The 22,685-nt window shown below is 41.7% G+C and overlaps 1 protein-coding gene and 1 non-coding gene across 3 annotated transcripts in view; both read left to right on the top strand.

Moving 5' to 3' along the window:
* Positions 1–22,685, top strand: part of CAMK1D (calcium/calmodulin dependent protein kinase ID) — a 400,268-nt gene that overhangs the window by 64,780 nt on the left and 312,803 nt on the right. The window lies entirely within an intron of this gene.
* On the top strand, positions 13,743–13,872 carry LOC139001480 (U6atac minor spliceosomal RNA). The gene has a single exon (XR_011470047.1). It is a non-coding gene; the product is annotated as a U6atac minor spliceosomal RNA (small nuclear RNA).

Below are 22,685 nucleotides of genomic sequence, written 5' to 3'. Positions count from 1 at the left end.
GGAGGCACGTCCACACTTATGGACCTCTCATCTTGCCCATGTGACCATGTCTGATGTTTCTCCTTTTCTGCTTCTGTGAAGGGATTGCCTAAAAAAGCTGGAAGTGATGACTGTTACTCATCTTTTCTATATTACATTTTAGGTTTACAGCCTCCTTATTTCCACTGAGGATTTGAAGCTGCTCTCTGCAACCTCATTCTGTTCCTGTTCTTTTTCTGACCTCAACTGTGACTTTCAGTCACACATCAGGGTCTGGGGAGTTGGTCACACCTGGGAAAAGGCAGCCCAGGAGGCTTGGATGCATCTTCTTGAGCTGACCTAGCTGTGATGACTCTCAGGGTCTGGAGTTAGTCATCGGGAAGGAGAATTTGGGGTAAATCTGAGGGATAGTGGTTTCTAGATTCTGTAGGCTTTGGGGAACAGTGGGAATGCCTCTTCTGGAGACTGGGAGCAATTTTCATCTTTGGTGATGGTGAGAGCAAGCGAGCAGGGGGGTTGGCCCCCAGGGATGGACTGGAACTTGCCGAGGGTGGTAGGGATACAGCCCCAGAGAATTTTCAGTCCCTGGCGATGTGACTCTGAAGTTCTCTTCCATCATCCCTCTTTGGTTTTGTGATTTGGGTGCTCATTCATCTGCTGTCTGTGTTTGTGCATCTCTGGCAGGTCCAACTGGGGGCTGTGTCCAGGTTTGAAGCCTTTTACTTTTCCTCCAAAATAGAAATGAATGATTGAATGGATGGTGTCAGGCTTCCAATACTCTTCTGCTGCTGGAGATGTCAGGGTTGCTCACTCCCTGAGGGCTCCCCATTGTCCAGCTCTTTGGCTTCCTTGTCTCCTGTGTGCTGCTGTTGTTGGGGCCATCCTTGGCAACCCTTGAAGCCCAGATCTCAGCCAGCTGCTCCCAAGATGGAGACACGTTAGTTGACGAGAACCTCTGCACAGCAAGGGAAGACCCTTGGGGAGAGGCTTATACGAGGTCCATAGAAAAAGTACCAATGTACTCTAGTGATGTCACAATACCTGACTGTCTCCCTAGGTAACTGAAGAGAACCAAGACGGTGCCCAGATACATTCTGGGCCTAAGGGCAAGTGGAATGCGGGCTATGTTATATGGCCACGGGGAAATTGACAGACCACACACCAGGTACTAGGTCAGGCTCAGAATTTCTTTTAATGCTGCTTTTCTTTTAGAGACTAGGGAGGCACAGAGATCCCAGGCTCCAGCTGAACAGTTTTTGTCGGCTCAGCTGCTTTTGTGCCTCACACTTTCCTGGAGGTTTGCGGGTCATTCTCCTCACTATCCAGCACCCCTGTGCAGACCACAGGATTTAATTACAGTGATTGAGATTTTTCCTTCTGCCCTCATTTCCTGCTCGAGGTGCTTGGTATTTTTTTCCTTTCTCAGATCAAAGGGTTTGATTGTTTAATATTTGCTTTTTCAAACAAAATAGTCTAGGCTTTCTTACGGTCCTTTCCTGCCATTTTGCTCAGTGATTTAGTCAACAAAAGAAGGTGAAGTAAGGCCAAGGAAAACAGAGCCTGATAGTTCCAGCTTATGGGATGCTCATTTAGGATTCACTTGATTTGAAAGGTCCTTGGACCATAGTGTTAGTATCTCCCCCCGAAATCTCACGTGGGGTCATTCAGAAAGCTGGCACTTGGTGTATATTTGCTGAAGGAAGAGAATGAAACACAAGGCCATGGATTGTGTTTAATTTTATGTCATTGTGGCTGGGCTACAGATGCCCAGATCTCTGGTGATTAAATATTTCTGGCCCTGGCCGGGTGGCTCAGTTTGATGGAGCATTGTCCTGGACATCAAAAGGTGGCAGGTTTGATTCCCGTCGGGGCATGTACCTTAGTTGTGTATATAATCCCCAGACAGGGTGTGTTTTAGAGGTAACCAATCAAAGTTTCCCACATCAATGTTTCTCTCTCTATCCCTCCCCCCTCTCTAAAAATCAATACAAACATAATATCAGGTGGGGATTAACAAATAGAACAAAACATTTTATCTGGGTGAGTCTGTGAGAGGGTTTCTGGCAGAGATGAGATTTGACTCAGTAGATCAGTGGTTCTCAACCTTCTGGCCTTTTAAATATAGTTCCTCATGTTGTGACCCAACCATAAAATTATTTTCATTCCTACTTCATAACTATAATGTTGCTACTGTTGTGAATCATAATGTAAATATCTGATGTGCAGGATGGTCTTAGGCGACCCCTGTGAAAGGGTCATTTGACCGCCAAAGGGGTCGCGACCCACAGATTGAGAACCGCTGCAGTAGATTGAGTGAAGCAGATTGCCCTCCCAGTGTGCGGGGCCTCATCCACCCTGTTGAGGGCCTGAATAGATCAAAAAGCATGAGGAGGGGAATTCACTCTCTTCTTGAGCTAGGACATCCATTTTCTCCTGCCCTCAGACATCAGAGATCCTGGTTCTTGGGCCTTCAATTCTTGGACTTATACCATCAACTCCTTAGACTCTCAGGCCTTTGTACTCAGATTGAATCATACTGTGGGCTTTCCTGCTTCCCCAGCTTGCAAACAGCACGTTGTGGGACTCCTTGGCCTCCATAGTATGTGAGTCAATTCCTATGATAATGCACCTCTTATATGTGTCTCTATATGGTTCCTATTGGTTCTGCATCTCTGGAGAGGCCAGACTAATATGCAGATTGATGGACTTGCAGAATATCCACGTGCTTGCAGCTCTACTCCTCGACCTCTCTCAGCTCTGTGTCTTCAGGATGCTACCAGTTGGTCAAGTCTCACCTCGTGAATGGCTGTGTTTAGAATCTCAGCGTAAATGGGGAAGGACTGTTCATTAGGCAAGGATTTCAGGCTCCCATGCTTCCTCCCAACCAAGCTTGGCTCTACAAATGCCTCTTCTGAAGTATTAGCGGTCCTTCTGAGTCTGAAGTGTCTCCACTGACTTAGTCTAGTGCAGTGGTTAGCAAACTCATTAGTCAACAGAGCCAAATATCAACAGTACAACGATTGAAATTTCTTTTGAGAGCCAAATTTTTTAAACTTAAACTATATAGCTGGGAACATTGTTATTAACTTAATTAGGGTACTCCTAAGGCTTAGGAAGAGCCACACTCAAGGGGCCAAAGAGCCACATGTGGCTTGCAAGCCCCAGTTTGCCGACCATGGGATGAGAAATGTGCCATTCCTTGTTTACAGGGTGAAGTGTTGGCTCGTGAGGATCTATGCTATCACAGCTTAGTTGGTCAGCCACAAATAAGTATGAAGCCTCCCTCCATATGAAAGATCCCCAAGACCACCCCCAGGTTTGATGATCTGCTAGGAAGAGTCACAGGACTCAGCATGTAGTCATACTCATGGCTAAGGTTTCTTACAGTGAGGAGATACAGAGCAAAATCAGCAGAGGGAAAGTTGCATGGGGTGAAGTCTAAGGGAGACCAGGCACAAGCTTCCACCAGTGACTTCCTGGTGGAGTCACTTAGTTCCCCCAGCAGCAAATTGTGACAACATGTGTGAAATGGTGTCTACCAGAAAAGCTTGTTAGACACAGCAGCCAGGGTTTTTGCTGGGGCTGATCATGTAGGCGCACTCTGCCTGGCTTGAACCAAAATTCTGGAAGGGTCCTGGCTGGTGTGGCGCACTTGGTTGGAGCGCCATCCAGTAAACCGAAAGGTTGTGGGTTCAATTTCTGGTCAGGGCACATACTTAGGTTGTGGGTTTGATCCCCGGTCAGTCAGGACATGTATGTGAGGCAATGGATTGAGTTTTGCTCTCATTTCTCTCTCTCTCTCTCTCTCTCTCTCTCTCTCCCAACCTCCCTTCCCCTCTCTCTAAAATCAATAAGCATATCCTTAGGTGAGGATTAAAAATTTTTCAGAAGGAAAGCAGAACCTTTCACCCATTGTGGGAGCCTTTCTATACATGGTGCAGCTTTCCCCCTTAGCTCGAGCAGAACACATGAGACACTTATGGTTGTCCAATATAGAGGCAGCCAGTGCCATGAATTCCAGTGACTTTTCCTTAGGTTTTGGGGTCTGACCTGGGCTGGGACCATTCTTCTCATGGTTCCCTTAGTATTTCCAAAGGCCTAGGGCAGTGATCGGCAAACCGCGGCTCGCTAGCCACATGCGGCTCTCTGGCCCGCGAGGGTGACAAAAGTACCTACTCGAAGCATAAAGTTACCTGTATTTCCCCAACCAGCTGCAAATCCTATAGGTATTTTTGTCATCAATTTAAGAATAGACAAAACAAGTATACAAGACGAGTGTGGATGGGAGAGTTGGAAGGGGTCGACCTCAGCAAACGTTGAGGACGTTTTTAGCAAAGGCCAGCTTAGGAGTACCCTAATTAAGTTAATAACAATGTACCTACCTATATAGTTTAAGTTTAAAAATTTGGCTCTCAAAAGAAATTTCAATCGTTGTACTGTTGATATTTGGCTCTGTTGACTAATGAGTTTGCTGACCACTGGCCTAGGGTAATACTGAATTCTCAAATTGTAGTTGGCTGTGTAATGGTCTAGAGCAGGGGTCCTCAAACTTTTTAAAGAGGGGGCCAGTTCACTGTCCCTCAGACTGTTGGAGGGCCGGACTATAGTTTAAAAAAAAACTATGAACAAATTCCTATGCACACTGCACGTATCTTATTTTGAAGTAAAAAAACAAAACAGGAACAAATACAATATTTATATTTGCATGTGGCCCGCGGGCCGTAGTTTGAGGACCCCTGGTCTAGAGTGTGTAGGCTCTGGAATGTGACTTCTGGCAAATTGTTCTACCTTTCTGAATCTCATCTGCAAAATGGGAGAGTCCTTCAGGATTTGAGGTTTTTCGATAATGTGTGTGAAGGCACTTAGTCCAGATCAAGGGCGCCCAGTAGATGGCCACTGTTGTAATGGTGAGGGGCCAAGGGCAGGGCTGGTTCAAGTGGAACTGTGATGTAGACTGGGGTCCTGACTTATGTATCCCAGGTTGTTCTTGTTATGAGCCCTCCTTACAGGCCCAGAATTAACGAGTTGCTTTAGGGATAATAGCATCTGACAGGAGATTACTTGAAGATTCCAAAGATTTAAGGACCTAAATGGCCAAATTTCCATCCACAATGGAAAAGTTTAAGAATTTCTTGTGATATTCTCAAACCTATAGTCAGAGTTCTCCAAAGAAACAGAACCAATAGCAGATAGATGGATGGATGGATGGATGGATGGATAGATAGATAGATAGACAGACAGACAGATGGATAGGGATTTATTATAAGAAATTGGCTCATGTCATTTTGGATGCTGAGACATCCCATGATCTGCAGTCGGCAGCTGCAGAGCTAGTGGTGTGATTCCAGTCTGAGGGCAGGAGAAGGCTGACGTCCCAGCACACAAGTCAGTCAGAGAAAGTGAATTTTCTGTTATCTTGATTTTTGCTCTATTTAGGCAGAAACTACTTAGATTACATAAGTACTGAGCCGCTCTTTTTTTTTTTTTAGGTGGTGGAAACCTCCCCAAATCCAGGTTTTCAGGTGCTAGCCAAGGGCCAACCTTGTCAGCAGGCCTTCAGAAGGATAAGAATCAAGCCTGCTATAACTTTCCTGCACACCCCGCGCCTGCTCTGTGCCAAGCTTATCGTAGAGTGATTCTGGGGCTGAAGTCATTGACTTCACCATGAGCATGTGTCTTCCTCCTCTTCAGCCTGGACCTCTGGTCACAGATCTGCCTTGGAAAAGAATCTTAATTCTAAACAGCTCTTGGGGTCTTTTGTCCACCTCTGAACTCTCCTTCACATTTGGTAAATGACCTTGTTTGTCCTCCGCGCTGGTGGATTATGTACATAGCTACTGTCTTCTCTGAATTGCAAGGATGGAAAGACATAGCTCCCTGGAACATTAATTCCATTTCTTTCTTAAACACCAGGTTTAGCTTCTAAGAAAACCCGGTTTCTAAATACAGATTATTCCATCAGATGAAGTCCATGGACATGTCTTTAATGAGTGGTTACCCTCTTGTTTGCTGGGGCCAGTTATTTATTTAATTCACGGGTTTGGGCATTAAACAGTGTAATAAAATTTTCTTACTACTGCTGACCTCTTAAACAGGGGTCTACATTTTTGATGCTGTGCTAGGGATTATTGACCTTGAGATAGAAAATTCTCACCACAGCTTCTGAAGTTTGAGGCATCTCATGCTAGCGATGCAGTGGTTTGTTCTCCATGGCATAGAGGAAGCCCCCCCTTTCCTTCCTGCCTTGCCCCATTATACCACATAGTTAAAAGTTTCTACTTCAGTTAAAAAGTAAATTTGCCTTTGGACACTGAATGTGAATCGCACCCTTGAACGGCACTATATTACTTTCATTTTTTAGAAAGACATAATACTACCATTGGATTTTGGTTTTGCATGGAATTTTCCTGAGATCTCAGCTTTCTGGTGCAGGATTCTTTCCCATATCTTTCTGCCAGTTATTACAATGGAGCCATGCCCCGCTCATGTGTAAGAGACTGTCGTCTCTGTAGGACAGATGTCAGCCACTCTTGTCTGTGTCTACCATGAGCTATTGTTCCAAGTCCCAGTGCCTGGCTGTCTGGGGACTGTTGTTCCATATCCCACAGGCTAAAATTATTTTCCTTCTCCACACCTCATTTTTGCAGTTATTATGACAGGTGCTTTCTGTGGGCAAAAAGACTGCATGTGTCTCAGAGACCAGGTTTGTTTGTTGTGGTTTAATATTTATTGAAAGCACTCATTCAGGGGGGCATTTATTGACTGGAGGTCAGTCCGGGAGAGCCACATGTTTTCAAAATGATTCTGTGCATGTCCATTCTTTTAGATTTACAGGAAGCTTTATAACCATTTAGTGAACTGTGGAGACTAAATTGATAAAGTTGAAATATTGTGCATTTTGTTTGCCTGCATTTGAGGGCTTGGTTGTGAGGACAACTGTGGATTTATCTCTTACTCTTCATCCCTCCCCTTCCGTTAGCATCCTTATGGTGAACATCTGTTGCATGAACAGGCTGCACACCTGCACTCCTGAGGGTGCTTGAAACTGAGGGTACCAGAGTCCTTAGAGGGGCGAGGACTTACTTGGTTTCTTCTGCTGTGTCTTTGCCAGATGGGCTGAGGAAGTTTTTGTTTCTCTCAACAAAATGAGAAAGAGTTTGGTGGCCTGACTTGTCTTCCTATCTAGCAGAATCTTCACTTTAAAGCTGGTGGAAGAGGGACCAGGTTCCACTGGTCTGGGGTTCATCCGTCCCAACTCCTTTTTAATTATGTAGTAATTATGAAACAGTTCTGCTGCTCATTTTTATTCTCCTGCCATTCTTGTTATATTTTAGTCCTTTTGGATATATTTTTTGGGTTTAATTTGCTGTGACTAAAGCCAAGACATTTTTTTCCTCTCTCAGTTTAAACTTAACTTTTCTCTATGTATTCTACTCAAAGATAGGAACTAAATCCCCCCCTGCCAATAACCCAAGAAGCACTCGATAATAGTCAGTTTCAGTAAAATATCTAGAAGATAGAATAGATTGGAAATTGTATAAAATGAATTTTCTTGCACAAAAGGTGAATGGAAGTTTGCAATTTATTTTTAAAGTTACGAAAGACAATCTTTTTGATGGCATAAAAATGCAGCAGTAATAGTTCTTCAGGTCTTTTTAATGAATTGGAATGCACCAAAATGCCATAAAATTTAAACCATAGGCTCAGAGTTATTAAAGTAGTCTTTACTGGTAATTTACTTTTCTTAAAACTCTGATTTCTCTTAAACATTATACAAAAACGGAATGCCATTCTGCTAACATTTTATTTCAGATAGATCTCCAAAGCCCTTCCATTCACACTTAATGTTTTTAGTTTCATCCTCAACCTTGAACATTTACCTTTAGTCGAGTTTGCGTAAGTCTAAAGTCTAATGATATGGCTCTTTTAGAAGGTGGAAGGTTGCATGTGGAATGTTTTTCTCTTTTTTGTTTTGTTTTCTAACAAGGAAATGATAAAAAAGGAACTTTCAACCATTGTTGAGCATTTTGGGGAAAGTGAAAGTCTGCTTCCTCCATTTCATTTGTAAGGAAAAGCATGTAAGAAGTGAATACTCCTGAAAAGGTCTAAAATCTGCCAGGAGAGGAGGCAGCGGTGGCAGAGTCCAGGCAGAACTTGGAAGAAGGCAGGCATTTATTTGCCTCCTTCCCATCTTATCTTTTCTTCTCGTTTACTCGTTCCACTTCTCTTCCCTCACTGTTTCTTTCCTTACTAATATTTCCCTTAGATTTTGAACTTCTTTTTTTAAAATTACTTCTTATATTTTAGCTCACAGTAGTTGAGAAGACAGTGACACCCCTCTCAGAGATATCTATTTTGTTAAGGGTTCTGGAAGATAGATCCAAAGAAATTAACCTTCAATAGTGAAACTTTGGCTTGAGAAGGAATGTTCTCAGGGACTATTTATGAGCAGAGTGTTCTCAGGGATTATTTATGACATCATCTCATGGCACAAAGATGATGAATGCCCATTGCGTGTCTGACACTTTGGTCAAATATACAGATGGATAAATGAAGTTGCTTGCATTTCAAGGACCCTGCAATGGTAAGGGAGGGGACAAACAAGCATGGACATTAGTAGTTATAAGCAATGCTGTAATTGCCTTGCCAGAGACTTGAACCGTGGGTTGTGCTCATATAGTCAAGTATGAGAATGGCCATGGAAGCCTCCATTTCTCTGGTCTCTGAGACTTTGAGGAGAACATGCTAAGTGAGTTAATGTTGGAGTTCTGAATAAAACCACCTTGGAACCTGTTGAAATACTACACAGTTAGAGTTTAGACTTAGCTTTGGTTCCACCATTTTTGTTTTGGTACTTTTGGCAGGAAGGATGGGTGTTAGGTTCTGTTACTTGGCTGGCTTCCATGTTAACTCTGCCATTCCTGACTATGAGATATCTAGCACCAAAATAGAGTTAGAAAAGGGAAGACACGATTGGACTGCAGAGCAGACAGACTTTCCTTTGGGTATTCAAAGTATCTTCATCTAGTAATGTTAACACACATTTTTAGACAGGAGTCTGTCCCCTGGTCTTCTCCTGACTTGCCTTTAGCCATTAAAAACATTGCATTTGCACTATCTGCAGTAATAAAAGGGAAAAAAAGTTTTCACTCTTTTTAATGTAAAAGTTATAAACCATGCCTTGACAACTGCAGAAAATTATATCACTAATTTATTTTTGTTAGTGTAACTTTTAATGTCTTCCTTATCTTCATGCCTGACTGTTGTTTTCTGGGATGAAGGTAACAATGTTTTGAAAGTTAGTTCAGAGGTGAACGAATGATATAGTCAGAATAGCGGATTTAGACATGTTGTTGGCATTTGGTGAAGGTCAAATGCTAATTTTAACAAAAACAAATTTTTAGGAGGAATGAGAATTTCCCAACTAGTAAAAGGATGTTGTGTGTGAGAGATTTTTGTTCCTTATAGATACCACTGTTGATTTCTATTGCAGATAGAATGGGAAATATGGCCTGTTTGCTTTAATTATTACCTTCATCATTCAGCCAGTTAATATTTGAGGAAGCTCAGATTTTTCAAGTAGAAATAGCCATCATATAAAACCTTTCTCTTCTTGTCACCTAGACCTTTTGCAGCAACCTCAATGCCAGTAATCATGGGTGTCCTGTGGTCTCCTCCCCTCTGGTCTTAGCTTCATAGACTCACTTATTTAGAGGGGCGAGAGAAATGAGATAAGTTCTGATAATATAATAGTATTGTTCCATAAATATTGTCATTCATATGATGTACACTCCTTAAATAGATAAATCCTTAAAATAATCCATCTTTAAAATGTGTTGAATGATGAATATATCAATCATTTCTTTTGCATTTGGGAGGGGGATGGGTGTGTGTGTGTGGTCAGTGGGGCAGAGAGGAAGTGGGATGGAGTGCTAAGGGTTCCTGGGAGATTTATTACCTAAAGGAATTCCAGGATTTTCTGATGGTATGTTCACCCCCTGAGTGTTCTGTCCGGAAGGCAGATCCTCTGGCTGACAGACCTTCTGCCCCTAGGTCCTGGGAACCAGGGCAAAGAGGCTGGGGACTTCAGGCAGTACTTGTTTTGGGAGCCAAGTGGCCAATAGTCCCCTCATCAAGGGAGGAGAGGGTTGGGATGAGCCATGCAGGTCCCAGTAAGAAGTTAGTGAGAGAGGGAAGGAGGAACCAAGGGCTGGTAGAGCAGGTGGACTGGGTAGGCAGTGTTTGCTGATCCCTTACAATGTATAGAAACCATACTTCATTTTCAGGCGTGTTCTGAGAGTAGAGAATGGAGCAGAACAATGATTTTTGTTTAGATTAATAGAGCAGAAGATTGCACTACATTTTTTGATAGTTAAAATAATTGTAAAGTATACACACCAAAATTTTCCATTTTAACCACCATTAGGTGTACTGTTCAGTGGCATTAAGTACATTCACATTGTTACCACCAGCAGCCATTTCCAGAACTTTTTCATCTTCCACAACTGAAAGTCTGTGCCCATTAGCTGCTCATGGTAACCAGCCCTTGGTAGCCACCATTCTACTTTATGTCTATGAATTTTACTGACTCTAGATACCATGTAAGTGGAATCATACAGTATTGTCTTTTTGTGACTGGCTTCTTTCACTTAGCATAATGTCTTTAAAATTCATCTATATTGTAGCATGTGTCAGAATTTCCTTCCTTTTTAACATTAAAAAATATCCCATTGTATGATATACCACATTTTCTTTACACATTCATCAGTCAATGGACTTCCACTTTTTTTAGTGGCTTCCACTTTTGGCTGTTGTGAATAATGCCAATATGAATGTGGGTACACACATATCTGTTTGCATTACATCTTTTTAAAGTAAACTTTTAATTGAAGTATAATATATACATTACATTTTTAGTGACCACAACACACTTCACGTCAATATGGTGACTCACATTGAACCTGAACTTATCTACTAGTAAATTCCCTAGAGTTTTAAATGCAACCTCTGTAATACATTTTATCACTGATCCTTGACTCTTTTGTCCTGAATTATTAATTTTTTTGCACCTAATTGTATATTTAATCTTGTTAGATCCCATTCACTAAACCGGCCTGTCAAGATCTTTGGAAATCTGAGTCTTTCATCTGGCTTAATTCTGGATTGCCTACAAATGTTATGATTATATCCTATCTATCTCTACAAGACAATAAGACTTGTTCCCCCTTCCCCCCTGTTGGCTTATTTCTTTGGGTCGTTCATCTATCTATCCAACTTTTCTCACCTCTAGGCCCATTTTTCATTTTAGTCTGAAGGATATCATAAGAGACTTGTCAGCTTATGATATGTATGTCTGCTTATTTCCATGCGACAACAGTCTAGAAACCCGAGCCAGAGGCATCATACACAGTCCTAGTTTTTTGGTCAATAATGGTAGCCACCAAAAGGTTGTGGGTGAGTGAGGGTTAGCTATTCTCCCATAGCTTCACTCCAGGTTTTAATGAAGGCAAGTTTCAGACCAAATTCAGCAGCCGACACTTAATAAACAAATGTGTATCAGCAATCAGGCAAAATCCAGGCCATATGTTCTGTTCTGTCTGTCACCTGAAGCCCCAGCTCTGTGCCCCCTTGTGCTCTGACCACCACTTGGGATGAATGCTTCCCTTGAGGCAAATTTCCAAAAGCAGAATTTTGTTACCCTTGTGATATATGTCAGGCAGCCAGAACTCCTGCAAACTGAGAGGTGGATATTTTTCAGGACCCAGTCTAAGATACAGGCGATGGGCCTTGCCGGATGGGTTCTTAGACCCCATCTCTTCAAGGATAGGAGTATCTAAAATGTTTTACTCCATTCTTTTTTTTTTTTTAAATATATTTTATTGATTTTTTACAGAGAGGAAGGGAGAGGGCTAGAGAGTTAGAAACATTGATGAGAGAGAAACATCGATCAGCTGCCTCCTGCACACTCCCTGCCAGGGATGTGCCCGCAACCCAGGTACATGCTCTTGACCGGAATCGAACCTGGGACCCTTCAGTCTGCAGGCTGACGCTGTATCCACTGAGCCAAACCGGTTAGGGCTTTACTCCATTCTTAACACTTATAAGGCTAATTAACAAATCCCTAATTTCATCAAGGAAACATTTCTGACAATCATTCTGCTAGTTAGCAGAGGATTTGATATTACTCAAGTAAAGATAAAAGTACTTCTAGTGCTTATTTCTGGTACTAGCTCTTCTTGGTTAGGGTGCTAGCTGACCAGCTCAGAACACTGAGCTATAACTTAAATAAAGTTCACAAGTCTCAACATTTTTAGACTCATGGAATGACCACCTCAATCCCCTTTTCTGCCGAGGGCCATTTGGATATTTATGCCATCATTTCAGGGCCATACAAAATTATCAACTTAAAAATTAGCCTGCTATATTTGGTATAGCCAGACCAAATGATTTGGCCGGACGTTCCCCACCCCTGACCTAGATCAAGATGTACAAGATTTCCAGTGCCCTGGAAGGTTCCCTGCTGTTCTTTCCTGGTCAAAACACCTGCTATCAGAGGTAATTACTATTCTGGCCTCACTAGTAACCATAGATTAGTTTTGTCTGGTTTGAATTCCATTAAATGGAATCATACTTACATTTTGTGTTATTCTCTCATATTGTTGCATGAATAAGTTGTTCATTTGTTCACATTGCTTTGTAGTGTTTCATTACATGACATTTAGACACCCATTCTATATGCGATGGACAGTTTGTGGTTATTATGAATAAAGTAGCTAGCAACATTCTTGTGCATGTTTTTGGTGGAGGGAGCATGTTATCAATTAGGGTAAGTAACTGTTCCTAGAATTGAAGTTTGAATCCACTACTACATGGAGAATATCAATTATCCATGTCAAATGTTTTTTAAAGTAAACTGAAGGTGTTATATAAAACTCTATCAAACAAAGGAATGGATTTGGTTTAACATGATTTAGATTTAGCAAATCTGTGCTGGTACAAAGGCAGATCATTGCTTTTGTGCTGCTCAACTATAATACATATCTAAGCCAGAGGGTCAATTTTCTGAAAGCCAAGATTCTCACATGAAAGTATGTTTTTTTCTTCATGCCTTCTCCAGAAGGGGTGGGAAAAGAACCTTTTTATTAATTCTGCAAATAGACATCATTTTGTAATTTCAGATTCTCACTGTGAAAAAAGTCATGAATTATTAAAAACTTTGAGAATATAAACTAATTTGTGTGTGTGTGTGTGTGGGGGGGGGTGTCCCCTGAATTGGAATGAATGAGGTTTTAAAATATTTATATATTTGTTTCCAGGCCATTTTGGATATTATGATGGAAAATATTTGCTACTGATTTAGAATTCCTGCATACTCTTATAATAATGTAATTCCACCCATATTGACTAGGCTGTCAGGATGTTCCCAGGGCCATTAGAGGGAAACTCTGTTAGCCTTGAGCATTGAAGGATGGTGACGGATGGAAGTAGATTAGGGAAGTTGAACTCAGACCAGCACTGGGTGTGTTGTGCTGACTTAAATTTGAAAAGTCTGTGTTTTAGCCCAGCTGGTGTCTAACTATGAACCAGTAGGTCCTGGTTTGATTTCTGGTTGTGGCATATGCTGGGGTTGCAGGCTCAATCCCCAGTGTAAGGCATGCAGGAGGCAGCCAATCAGTGATTCTCTCTCATCATTGATGTTTCTATCTCTCTCTCCCTCTTCCTTCCTCTCTAAAATGAATAAAAATATATTTTTTTAAAAGTCTGTGTTCTATAAAAGTGAAGAATTAGATTAGCACTCTTCTTGGCAATAATGGAAAATGTTCTAATGATCTACACCAGACACATACACTTAAGCTATCACCACCTCTTTAGAGCACCTAACAATAATTTTTAACAACCTTATAGAAGAGAATCTGGCAGAGTGAACCAACATGATAGGTGCAGCAGTCCTATTCTGGGGGATCTTTCCTACACATATACCTGGACATATTCAGTGACATTTGTACAAGGTTATCACTGAAGCTTTGCGTGTAACACCAGAACATCGGAAAGTATCCATCTGTCATAAGGGAGCAGTTGAAGGATAGTGTGTCCAGTGGGATGCTGTGACGTCATTAATAGAGAATGATGAAGATCTGTGTTCTGATAAGGAATAATGTCCAAGTACATTGCCAAGTGAAAGAAGCAAAGTGGAGAATAAGAAAGGTGGGGATATGAAAACATGTGGGTGAATTTGTTTGCATAAAGAAACACTTGGGTAAACAAGAAACTGATAAAAATGCATTGTCCATAGGGGCAGAGGGGGGTGGAGTGATTTCAAGTAGGTATAGGAATGATGACTTTGCATGTATATTGTGTTGACGGTTTGAATCATGCAGAAAACAACCAACCGTGAAAAGTAAATCTGTGTGGGCATACCTTTGACTTTGAGCTAGACCAAGAGTAGGTGTTGGAAAGTACAACTGGTTGAACGTGTCATGAAAGGGTCAGGCCATCCACGCTATTTCTTTTCCCAGAAGCTAATCCATGCATTCAGTCATTTAATCAGCAAATGCTTATTGAGCCCCTAGGCCCCTCTGACGAGCCTTCAGTGGGAGCTGAAGGTCCAAGCTTTCTCAGAGCTGCTGGCATTCTTGAAGGGGTAAACTGACAACAATCAGGTGATGAGCGAGGGAGAGAAGGCTCACACCACTGGGGCCAAGGACAGGCGGTGAGAAGAGTCCATGCTGAGGTCAGAAGGGGAGGTTAATTGCTGATTTTTTCCCCTATGTTTTAGTGGTGCATTTGTGCACAATACAGTTGCACATAGGATTTATAAGGAGTAAATTCTCACTTTTAATATTTTGCTATATCAGTCAGGGTTTCATTTTACTATAATATTACTTCAGTTAAGTTTCAAATAAAGATAAAAACATGGCAGGAGACTACTACTGTGTTGGCAGGAGACTAAAATTTAGTTGAATAAAAAGTTGATTTAACCATGATAGTTTGTTTTTTCAATAGTGGGGCTATATTGGGGATAGTGTTATTTCTATGATTTATGACTATAATAATAGTTTATTAAGTGGACAAGAATTACTATGATGTCTATTTTTTTTCCATTTAAGGAGTGGTTAAGTGTAAATTATGCCTTTAAGATAAAATATTAGATACAGAAAATTGAAAACACACATATATACATGTATACCACATGGCCCTCACATTCCATATGTCTTTATGACAGTCATTGTCTGAAAATACCATAGAGTTATTTGCACAGTAGATAATGTAGACATTTGAAAAATACTTCTCCTATGTTTATTTTTTTTTCTTAGTCTGCTTCTTTTCTTGGCAGATTTCTCTTTCAATAGTTTCTGAGTCAGTTGAAAGTAAAATATGGTTATTTTTAAAAATTTCTATGATTTAATGGGTTTTTAAAGAGATTTCTCTCTCTCTCTCTCTCTCTCTCTCTCTCTCTCTCTCTCTGTGTGTGTGTGTGTGTGTGTGTGTGTGTTTAGTTTAATTACATTTTGGTGAAACTTGAGAAAAAAGATCACAGCTGTAGGAAAATGTGATAGGAAAAGTGTTTCTTGCATCTTTAAGCTTACAACATCTTAAATCTTACTCAGATAAGAAGGAATAAGAACCCAGACTAGCACTCAGACTTGGGAGTCTGGAATTTTCCTGGCAACCCAAATCCAAGATATAGATCTATCTGGAACCAGCATATTCACAAACAGCCCTAGGTTTGTGTTTTAGTTAAGCAAGCACAGAAATCAGATTTGTTTTAAGGGTGTAAAAGTGCAGAATAATGCAGATCTTTATTTTTTAAATCATGATAAGCCCCACTCTATAGGATAGTAAGGAGATGTCCAGGGGTTGCAAGGATTTACTATATTCCTAGGAAATGCACAGAAAGGTGATGAGAAACCCTTGTCATTGTATTGCCCGGTTCTCTATTGCATGAGTCTTGGGCCATCTTTGAGGACTGGCTGTTTCAGGTGAGCTCAGGAGGCTGGGGTGCTTGCTTCCCGGTAGATGGAGGGAAGGGGAGGCAGTGACTGCATGAGCTCTTCCACTCAGCCACCTGTACTACTTTTACAGGGGTGTTTGACCACATCGCTGGGCCCGGTGGGGGGAGTGACCAGAGCTAGTCCATGCTGGCCTGACTGTCCCATTTCTCCAGCATTAACCGAGTGAGGCAATCTTGCAACCTATGCTCAAGGACAGGCCAGGAAGCTGGGAACTGTGAGATTATGTGTCTGGTGTTCCCTAAGCTGCATTTTCTTCCTGAATTTAATTTCTAGATAGGAAATAAGAGCAACATAGATGAAAAAGGTGAGAAAGGATGTTGGAAAAATGCAGAGAAGGCAGGCTGATTCTCCAATGCCCTTTGCTGTTTGTGGTAGCAGTTTAAGGAGAGATGTTTTTAAAGTAAGCATACATCTGTATGTATGTTCATTGCAGCATTATTTACAGTATCTATGATATGGAAGCAAGTTAAGTGTCCATTAATAGATGAATGGATAAAGAAGTGGTGCATATATACAATGGAATATGACTCAGCCATAACATAATAATGAAATCTTGCCATCGCAACAACATGGATGGGCCTAGAGGGTATTGTGCTGAATGAAATAAGTCAGAGAAAGACAAATGCCATATGTTTTCACTTATATGTGAAAAATCTAAAAAGAAAATTAATAAGAAGAACAGAAACAGACTCATAGATACAGAGAACATTTTGATGGTTGTCAGATGGGATGGGTGTTGGGGGAATGGGTAAAAAAGGTGACGGATTAAGAAGTACAAATTGGTAGTTACAGAATTATCATGGGGATGTAAAGTACAATATAGGGAATATAGTTAATAGCATTGTAATGACTAAGACATCATATGGGTACTAGAGTTATTGGTGTGATCACTTAGTAAATTATATGAATGTCTAATCACTGGGTTGTATACCTGAAACTAATACAATATTGTGTGTCAACTGTACTTAAAAAAATAAAATATTAAAAAAATAAGCATGCCTAAAAGCCATGTAAAGCCTGTGAATTATTTTATGAGCATATTTTACTAAATGGACAATTTATATTCCTGGCCTATTAAGAGTTTTATAAATTGATGATAAGCATTTGACCATATTGTGAGTCTTAAGGCAATCAGACAGAATGGGTGTAAAATACAATAGGAAGGACAACAGAGATAGAAAGAGTTGCTGTTTGTATGTTGCAGTGGAGTCACTGTACAGAAGTTCTGTGTGGATGGGTCATCAAACAGGAGAGGGATCAGAGGACGGGTGAAATAGGCTCAGTGGCGGATTTGCATCAGGGAGCTCTTCTTTTCTTTCTGATGGAATTTATGTTGACATGTAGATCAATTTTATTTTTAATGACATTTTTCATATTTTTTGTGTGTGCTTGCATCAATGAACATAGGTCCCCCTCCCCCATTTATTTTCTCTCTTTAATTTTTGAGAACTATGTTTTGTACTTTTCAGATTTTTTAACTTTTTTTTTCTTTTCACCTATTCCCGCCATCCCCTTTCTCTTTGGCAATCATCAGCATGTTCTCTGTATCTATGGGTCTGTGTTTTGTTTTTTTAGATTTTACATGTGAGTGAAATCATGTATTTGTCTTTGTCAGGCTTATTTCACTTAGCGCAATACTCTGTATCCATCCATCTTTCAGGCAGATGTGCCACTATAATCTTATGACTTCACCTATACCCCCAGCACACAGACTAATTTGGCAAGTTAAGTTAGTGGCTAATGTCAGACATGGCAGAAAGGAGTGGTCAGTATATATTCACCCCAAATATATTTTGTGATATATCATATTATTTGAAATTTGGCCACTTATATATGGTTCACAGGCAATTATCTTAATCAGAAGGTTAGATTAAATAGCACCTGCCATTCTGGATGTCAGGCAGGGCATAATCGTCCCTGAATTGTGCATTTCCATGGTACCATAATGACGTGGCGATCAGATGAAGATACACCTATAAAGTACTCTGTGGATTTTAGTGACATGCAGAGCTTCTAATGTTAGATATGCAATTGAAGGATAACAGGGCAACATATCTTCACCAACTTAGATAAATGAAAATAAAATAAAAAATAAATCCTCCTCATCTGGGCATTCCTTTAGCAGCCACTAATTATAGATAATCCTCAATGACCCATGAATTCTGGGGTTCTTGCAGATAATTAAAATTCTTGATAATTCCAAATTTCACTTTGGTTTTAGTTCTTGTTTCTGTTGGACCAATATTAATTAAAAAAACAACAACACATTTTTTAACAACAGAGGTAACATTTTGAACAACCACCATCAGTTCTATATAGGTTGTTACATTTAATCATCCCTTGGGCCCTGCAATGAGGGTGTGTTGCCTTATGTTACAGATGAAGAGACAGAGCTTCAGGGAGGTTAAATGAAAGGTCACCCATTGAGTCGTGGTACTGGGCTGCATCTTCACCTCTCTGACTGAAGACCCATTCTTTCTCTCTTAAACTATTGCCTACCCATGGGTGGAAATGTGGTGAGATGTCCTGAAAGACAAAAGGAAGCCAGAAGAAGGCTAAACTAATCTTAAATCATTAATCCTGAGTCACCAAGAATTGATAAATATTTGAGAGAGTTAGATTGAGTTTCTTCATATAAAAGTACTGGAAAGTGCCTGGCTGGTGTGGCTCAGTGGTGAAGCATCAACCTATGAATTAGGTTTGATTCCTGGTCAGGGCACATGCCCTGATTACTGGCTCAATGCCCATTAGGGAGCATGCAGGAGGCAGCAGAACAATGATTCTCTCTCATTATTGATATTTCTATCTCTCTCCCTCTCCCTTCCTCTCTGAAATCAATAAAAATACATTTTTAAAAAAGTACTGGAAAATATTATAAGGAGCAAATGAGATAATGGATTAAAAATACTTTGTTAAGTACAGTCACTAAATACGCCAAGGAAGACTGTCAGTCCTGGAACCTCTGTCTCTTGAGAAGGATCTGTGCCTGGGACTTTGTCGTCAAAGGGACATGTACACTATTTGAGAGCTTCGTTCACCTCGTCTACAAAATAATGGCTGCCAAACAAAGCAGCATGTTTCATGAGGATGGTTGTAGCCAGGAGCATTTTGAGTTAAGATCTCTGGAACTTTCAGGCTAAAAGGCACACAGGTTTTGATAACTCACTTTGAAGCAAACCAAGTATGTTCTGTTTCTTGGCCACTTGAGCAACTTGCTCACAAGTAGGTGGAGAGCAGAAGGAATGGAAGGATGCAGCAGCATTGAAGCAAGGAATAATAGTGTTACCAGCGAGACAGTGGGACCTTGGTTCTTGTCTTCTTAAAGGAAAGATTTTAGTCAAGAGACAAAGTGCAGGAAGGCAAGCAGGAATTTATTGGCCCCAGCAGAATCACACTCAGGATAGTGAAACAAGGAAGGGCAAAGAAGAAGCAACAGGGGAGCCTAGGCTGGCTGCTTTGGCTCACTGGGAACTCAGAGAAAAGGGGGCCCTGGAGACAGGTTCAGGGGATTAGCCCAGGATGAGCTGCCACTGCCCACTGCTCCCCTGGTTGCAAGTCTCATGTGGACCTTTACAAGGAAGAAGGGGGAAGGGAAAGGTGCAGGTGTGCTCCCCTGGGTGAGAGTGCACACTGGTCCTTTGTGTAGAGGGTATATCTCCCTTGCAGGTGGGAATCTTAGGGAAGGCTCAGGGGAGGTTCTCAAGAGAATATTCATCAGCTTTTCAAGTGTGCTCTTCAGGGTTGTGGTCTCCACTCATTGGTCATTAGTCAAAGCAGCTGGTCCTGAGGCAGCCACAGCAGCATTTGTCTGGTTTTGCTGCTTTTCAGGTCCTGGAGCTGAAATACCACTGAGGCCTAGCTGTTATCTTTAGGGAGGAAAGGGTCAGGGGTTCCAAACCACATGACCAGCAATATGCTAAGGGAGGAAAGGTTACCCTGGGGGTGAGGTCCTTGTTTTCCCAGTTTTGCCCCTTGCTAGGCATCTGGGGCTTTCTGCCTTAGTGAGTTTCTCTATCTGGCCCATTGTCCTTGCTCTGCTCATGTCTAATTGCCTATAACAATAGTAAGAGTTAGTGGTTGGTGATCCTCCCTCATGTTTTCTTGACAATTGGAACTCTGGTAACTGATGAATTGCTACTTGAGCAATATCCCAACCTAAGTAGTTCAAGTATTTAATGTGTGTCTACACAACTCTGTTAAAAAAATGAAATTCAGTTATATGAGGGCTCTCTCAACTTTTCTCTCATCATTTACTGCTCATTCTCTAAGAACACCAACTGAGAAACTGTGATGCCTGGAACAGTGCCTGAGGAATGACACATGTATTTGCTGAGTAAATGAACTCCAGCAGCATCTACAGAAGCCAGGCTCCCTTGTAAGAAGGATGACCTGTTGATTGGTCTTTAGTCACATGAATTACAAAATATGTTCTTTGGCTTATTTTTTTAATTGAAATTTTTATTGAGACAATTGTAGATTTACATAAAATTGTAAGAAATAATATAGAGAGATCCTGTGAACCCTTTGACCAGTTTCCCCCAATGGTAATGATGCCATTGTAATAACTTGGTTATTATTTAACAGGAAAGGGAAGACCAGATAGACGCATGCCCAGTGAGATCTGAGTGGCATGGGAGGGTGCTTGCTTGACAGTCACACCTGGAAACAAGTCAGTGGCCAGAATAGACATGGCCACTGCAAGCGTACGAAACCTGAATATTTAAAACTTCCAAACAAAGGGAAGTTCCCTCTCTTGCTTCTCTCTCTCTCTCTCTCTCTCTCACACACACACACACACACACACCCTGGGCCCTCTGGGACTCCTATGCTCCCCTGTGCCCATGTGGCACAGGGTCCTGTGGGATTCCCACAGGAGATTAATGGATTGAACCTGGACTAAATACTACACTACACCTGGCTGCAACATGGAACTGGCCCTGCTTCTGGCTCTGCTGAACTCCCAGCTGCCCCTTTCAGGACTGGCTTGGGAGAAATGGGACATTGTAACCTGAGGACTGTAACTCCACCCCAATGAAATCTTTCACCACCTTTCATCTTCCTGTGGGGACTTCTAAAAATTCTTGTTTCAGCAATGCCCCCAAGAACCCCACTCGTGTACTCTTCCAGCAAAAGTAACATTTTAGAAAACCATAGCAAAATATCACAACCAGGATGTTGGCATTGATACAGTCCATCCATGTCATTTGTACGTCTGCTGATTTTATTTAAATATTTAAAAAGTGATTTCAAAATGGTGAACGACGGGGAGAATAAAAGCCAGGTTGTGGTCTCCTGTGGCAAAGGTGGATCCAGAACTTTCTGTTGGGATGAGGCTGGTTTCCGCTGCAGAGGAGAGCTGAGTGTGGGATCACTTGGGGAACAGGGTCAGGGAGGGGAGGTTTCCCCATGGAGGCATGGAGCTGAGAACAGTAAAGAACTGTATTGCAGCCCAAAGTGCAAGGAAAAGCACTCTCCTGCGTTTTCTGGGGATGAGCTGGCTCCTTGTCCTGCCTGAGACACCCCCTCCAGCATCTTCTCCCCTCCTGCCCCCTTCCCCCCAGCCTCCAGCCCATTCAGGGGGAACATGTGTGGTGAGTTGTTTAGAATTGCATGAGTCCTAAATCTGGTCTACACCCAAATCCCAGACCACACCCTCCCCCTTCTGAACCAGAATTTCCAGAAGGTTTAAGAAGAATTAGCTGCTGTCTTTGTTATCCTTTCCTTTCATGTGGTTGTTTTTCTTATTAGATTGAGGCAAGCAAACAGTTATTGGGGTGGGGGGTGTCTCTTTTTATTCATTATTTGGCAGCCTCTTCCTGGTTTCAAATCTCATCTGCCCTCAGCAGCCCACACAGCATCAGGTCCCAGAAAGGTGTGTCATTAGAACTCATGGAAATGGAGTCAACTCCTCCATAGGGAGAGATTCCTAGGGCATGAAAACCTGCAGCTCTCCTGATCCAGAGGAAATGGGTTGAGAGAGGAGGGGAGTGGTGTCCTGTGAGTAAGGAGCTTCTTCTATTCCTGGAATTCTTTTCTTTTTTTAATGTTTTTATTGATTTTTAGAGAGGGAGAGAGGGAGGGAGGGGGAGAGAGAGAGAGAGAGAGAGAGAGAGAGAGAGAAACATTAAGCCTGCAACCCGAGTACCCGAGTATCGAGTATGTGCCCTGATCAGGAATCCAACCACCAGCCTCTTGCTGCATAGGGTAATGCTCAACCAACTGAGCCACACTGGCCGGGCTGTTTCTGGGATTCTTGAAGTCACTGCCCCACCAAGCCTAGGGGGTTCCTCTGAAGAGGGAACTTGGTCTTATTTCTATTTAGAGAGGGAAGAACCATCCAGCATTTGTACACTCCTGGATTAAATCCAGCATTCTAGGTGAAAAGGTAGACATTCCCCCCACCTTCCCCTTTCCACCTGTAGATTTAGAAATGTCTGGATTTCAGCTTGTACTAGTAACTGAAGGAGTTAACTGTTTCCTCTGAGCCAGGCCTTCCCTGCGGGCTGTGCAGGCAGCATTTGCGAGATATCCCTTATTTGGTTTGCTACCTTCTGCCATAGATTTAGAAAAGACACACCTTTCACAGTAATTGCTAATCTTTAAACAAATAACCATATAACAAGGACTTCCAGTGCGGAAATGCTGATAACGTTTTTCCTAGGAAAAATTAATATAATAAAATGCTTTGGCAAA

Source organism: Myotis yumanensis, unplaced genomic scaffold, assembly GCF_028538775.1.
Source record: "Myotis yumanensis isolate MYYU_CA2020_CCGP unplaced genomic scaffold, mMyoYum1.0.hap1 SCAF_1, whole genome shotgun sequence".
In the NCBI taxonomy this organism is placed as follows: Eukaryota; Metazoa; Chordata; class Mammalia; order Chiroptera; family Vespertilionidae; genus Myotis; species Myotis yumanensis.
This window is presented reverse-complemented; position numbering and strand designations above follow the sequence as displayed.